Raw genomic sequence first — 5,177 nt, 5'->3', positions numbered from 1 at the left:
AAACCCCGGCAAAGAGGATTTGTTTTTTTGTGTGTAATAACAATTAATCATGACAGAAGGACTCAGATGGGGGAAAAGGACAGATGGTTCTTGTTACAACCTGCCCCTAACCTGAATTACCATGCTCTACCACAATTAGAACATTTGTACCTAAACTGCGAGAGAGAAAGAATCCTCAGGGATTAAAAAAAAAAAAAATGACAGTATGTTGTGTTATCAAATGGTTTAATACCGTGCTGCAACAATGAGTTTATAATACAGAAAATACAGTGGAGTTAGAAAAGCTTTGGGAATGATAAACATCAATGGTCAGCAGGTATTTAATTGATTCAAAATTAATATAGACAATGGCAAATGATAACGTCAATATGTTTTTAAGTTATTTTTAAAGATTCATTCTAATCATATTGTCCTGTATAATCTTGATAAGTCCACTTTTTTTTTTTTGTCTTTTGGTCTTGTCTAGGGCCACTCTTGCGGCATATGGAGGTTCCCAGGCTAGGGATCTAATCAAAGCTGTAGCCACTGGCCTACGCCAGAGCCACAGCAATGCCAGATCCGAGCCACATTTGTGACCCACACCACAGCTCACAGCAACTCCAGCTTAACCTCCTGAGCAAGGCCAGGGACCGAACCTGCAACCTCATTGTTCCTAGTTGGATTCGTTAACCACTGTGCCATGAAGGGAACTCTGACAATTCCACTTTAAACTTAAGTTGCTTTAATAGTTCATTAAGAAGTACCCTTTGTGCCACAGCATGTTAAAGATCTGACATTGTCACCGCAGTGGCTCAGATCACTGCTGTGGTGCAGTTTTGATTGCAAGCCCAGAAATTTCTGTGTGTTGCAAGCACAGGTTAAAAAAAAAAAAAAAAAAAAAGTTTATCAAGCATTGACTTACATGGAGAGAACTTTTCTGAACATGGATTAAATTTTAATTCCAGATGATGCCTAGAATCTTCCAATGTAAAGATACACATATGTATAAAATGTTTAATTAATCATTAAGTGATCAATATCAACCAGATGATAGATGTGTGAACACTTTGCTCACTTTGTAGATAACATTTAGCCTCTTCATACATAGATCTGATCAGAGTGTCCTCAATCTGGCTGCATGTGATGTCACACAGTGTACAGGAAATAATGCTGTAAAGGGGAGATGGGGTTTAAATCATTTAAATGTGTGCATACACTGTGATCAGAATTTCCAGCATCCTGAAAGATGAGTATGATCACTCTGTGTGTCAGAGAGTCCACATCTATGTGGCAATGACTCCTTCTTATGAACGTTTCGGAAGGGAGTGTTGCCAAGGAAGGGCTCATCTCTGAAGAATTCTGGAAGGCATACTGGAACCATTCACCATGACCAAGGCCAGGCCTCCGTGGTCAGCAGTGGTGATGAGCACAGCCGGCAAGAAAGGACAATCCAAACAGACTTCATCTGTTGCTTCATGGATTGGTTCCAAGATACACTTTTGTCTCTGGATGATCAAAGTCTGTTCCAATAGGCTGATAATGCAATAATTGGTATAACGAGCCCACAATTTTGCAGGGAAAAAAGTTATTAGTGACTACCAGCTAACTCATTTGCATGCTAATGTTTTGGGAAGACTATAAACGTTTTTGAGGCTGACTTTTTTAAATGTATATCGTCAAAACAAGAAACAAAAACAAAACAAAAGCAGTTCCCATTGTGGCTGAGCAGGTTAAGAACACGACATTGTGTCTGTGAGGATGTGGGTTCGATCCCTGGCCTTGCTCAGTAAGTTAAGGATCCCACATTGCTGTGGCTGTGGTGTGGGCCCCAGCTGCAGCTCCAATTTGACCCCTAGCTTGGGAACTTTCATATGCTGCAGTGTGGCCAGGAAAAGAAAAAAAAAATTGTATCTGTGTTATTTCTGGCTTTAGCTGTTTTTGGAAAACTGTAAAGGAGGCTGCATTGGGCTGAGTCATCAGAGAATCTTGGGAAGTGGCTGGTAGGACCTTTGCGTGGTTTCTGGCACCTCAGTTCAAGTGGTCCAGGGTGATCTTCCCCTTGAGGTCTAAATGAGGACAAAGGGCAAAAGGAGGGGGCGCAACCTGGGATTTACAGATGCTGTTAGATGCCCACATGAAAGAAGATACCAAACACCTGCCACCTCATGATCAAAAAGCAACATGGCTTGTCTATTAGACTCAACCAACTTTAGGGAAGCAATCACACACTATTGCAAAAGAAAATGAAGCAAGTACCAGACATGGGCTCTTCCCAAGCCCTGAAAACAAACTAATGAACATCCCTAAAGTGTTGGTCACTGCCCGTACATGTTAACACTGGCTACCTGAGAATTCTTTCTTCTTTGGTCATCATGGGGGAAGGAATTCTTTTTCATTGTAGACCCATTATAAGAGGAAACTACTTTCCAAACTGTGGGGTGCTGGTGGATAGCAGTTTGGGAAACAGAAATTCTATCATCCTAGTGGCAGGTTGGAATGTCACTACTTGACCTTCAGAAAGAACAGAGAATGAGAATTCTTTGGTGTAGCTAAATAAGGATTCTTAATTTTACAAGGCCTGCTAGAGACCTGGCCACCATTTTTTCTTTCTTTTTTTTTTTTTTTTTTGCTTTTTCTTTTTAGGGCCATACCTATGGCACATGGAGTTCCCAGGCTAGGGGTCAAATAGGAACTGCAGCTGCTGGTCTATACCACAGCCACTGCCATACTGGATCTGAGCTGCATCTGTGATCTATGCTGTAGCTTGTGGCAAAGCCAGATCCTTAACCCGCTGAGTGAGGCCAGGGATCAAACCCGAATCTTCACGGAGACGTTGGGTCCTTAACCTGAAGAGCCACAAGGAGCACTCTGTAGCCACCATTTTTAGCATTCGTCCCCTAGGGATATTTTCTTCTAAGTTCCAAGTGAATTCACCAGTACCATTTCAAGAGTAAAAACAGCAGTTGGTACATTGAAGACAACTTGGATTTGAATGTCTCCCTTGCCCATCCTCTCCTTGGGGAACATTTTCTCAATATTTCCAGCCCTCCTTTGTAGCTATTTCTTTTCTTTTTTTCTTTTTAAAATATGGAAAGCTTCACGAATTTGCATGTCATCCTCGCACAGGGGCCATGCCAGTCTCCTCGGCATCATTCCGATTTTAGTCTATGTGCTGCCAAAGAGGGCACCAAAGTTATTTCTTCATCTTGTCTTTTCTGTTATGGTGTTTTAATGATGTTCATTGTTAATTTTATGAACTCTTATAAAGTCGGTGTCCCAAGTTCTTCTGAGAACCACATCAGTAATGATATAAATGCGCTAAAAGTAAACCTAGAATTTTAGTGAAAACATGTGCTTTGACAGTGGTAAGTGGTAAGTTGTGCTGCCTTACTACTTCTAAATGCAGGAAGATGAACTAAATCTCTAGACTCCATTTCCTACCTCTTCAAGGATTTGTTACCCTCACAATGATGCTGCTGGGGAAATGGGTGACAAGTATGTTGATATACAGCAAATTCTTGTCATGACCTATGGACCCCATTTGTCTTTTGTGATGTGTCTGTAATTTTCTGGAAGCTATTCAAGGTTGCAACAACAGAGGCAATGTCCTATATTTAGGAAAAATATATTTTCTTCTATGTTTCTACCTAACATTAATTCAGGCTCTCTCAACAAAAACATAAATTAATAAGTAGGATTCTATAATGAGCATTAAAACCGAAGCCTCACTGTTAGTCATTGGCACCTAACCATATTTGCTAACTTAAACATCAGAATGAGAGCTCTCCCCTCTTGGCACACCCCCTTTTTGTCCCCTGCCTCCCCATTCAATCATTTTTCCCTCTGAGGAATAATCTGGACTAGGAACACATCCAAAATATGTCCTAAAATATATTGGGTTTCAGTACAGGCTTTATGAAGGTCTTGGTAATAAAAAGTTCCATCGATTCTGGCACACGTGTGGAGGGATCAGGACTTTCCTAGTGTGTTTCTTGCCAGCATCACTGAATTCTTCAAAACAACTGGATTCCAAGATTAGAAACCTATCGGTTTGTCAAGTTTTGCCATTGTTTTCATCACTGCTTTTTTTTTAATTGCATGTAAAGGGAACTCCAACTGGTTCAAGCAGGATGAATATACAATCCATTAGTGCACATAAAGGTGAAGGCAATTGTAAAGGACAGCAGCAGGGGCCAGGAGCTCAGGGTGCGGAACTGGACACAGAGACCCCAGGAGCCTCTTCTGAGTGTCATCTGTTTCTCATCCTTGCTGGTTTCTGTAGTGCCACATCCTACAGAAGGCTCTACCTGAGACCAGGGAGGAGGGCCACAGACAGCCCCTAAGCTACAGTCATCAGTTCTTTGTTCAAGAAGAGGAGAAACTTGACCTCTACTGTGGGAAGTTCCAATTGAAGAATCCTTACTGTCTGGCTTAGGGGCAGGGTATCCATGCTGTTGGCCACCATGACCCTGAGGGAGCTATGGCAGCGAGGTGGTGGTGTGGGTGGGCATATATTTTATGATGCCAGCAGAAAAAAGAAGTGGACAGAAAGGAGGAGGATATTCCAGCTAGGGATGGGGGCAGGGGACAGTATTAACTACACAGTCCATTACATCCTTTCTGTTAAGAATTTGCGGGGGTGCCTTTCGTGGCTCAGTGGTAATAAACCTGACTAGTATCAGTGAGGACTCAGGTTTGATTCCCTGGCCTCACTCAGTGGGTTAAGGATCCATTGTTGCTGTGAGCTGTGGTGTAGTTCACAGACGTGGCTCAGATATGACTTTGCTTTGGCTCTGGAATATACCGGTGGCTACAGCTCCGATTCGACCCCTAACCTGGGAACTTCCACATGCCATAGGTGTGGCCCTAAAAAGACAAAAAAGAAAAAGAAAAAGAAAAAAAGGAATTTGCATCAATCAGAGGGTCAGGGCAAGTAACACAAGACCGTCGTGTTGTGTAATTTGAAGAGACCTTTATAAAGAGGCTACTTACAAAGGTGTGAGAGGGTGTAGGGGAACAGAGTCATGCTATTCCTGGGGTGATAAGAGCAAAGACCTTACTGGTCAAGGGATGTGACTTATGCCTCTCACAGTGACCACATTGGGGAGGGGGTGGGAAGTCAATACCCCATACTCCTGCTGTCCCTTCTCTCCCATCTCCTGCTGATATACCCTATTGGATGAACCCATCTTCTGTAA

At 42.4% G+C, this 5,177-nt stretch overlaps 1 non-coding gene across 1 annotated transcript; it reads right to left on the bottom strand.

Moving 5' to 3' along the window:
- Positions 1–3,060: 3,060 nt before the first annotated feature.
- Positions 3,061–3,167, bottom strand: LOC125110477 (U6 spliceosomal RNA). The gene has a single exon (XR_007130650.1). It is a non-coding gene; the product is annotated as a U6 spliceosomal RNA (small nuclear RNA).
- Between the last annotated feature and the right edge of the window lie 2,010 nt (positions 3,168–5,177).

The sequence above is a fragment of the Phacochoerus africanus genome, chromosome 10, assembly GCF_016906955.1.
Source record: "Phacochoerus africanus isolate WHEZ1 chromosome 10, ROS_Pafr_v1, whole genome shotgun sequence".
Lineage (NCBI taxonomy): Eukaryota > Metazoa > Chordata > Mammalia > Artiodactyla > Suidae > Phacochoerus > Phacochoerus africanus.
Note: the sequence above shows the minus strand (reverse complement) of the source record. Positions and strands in the feature narration are given on the sequence as shown.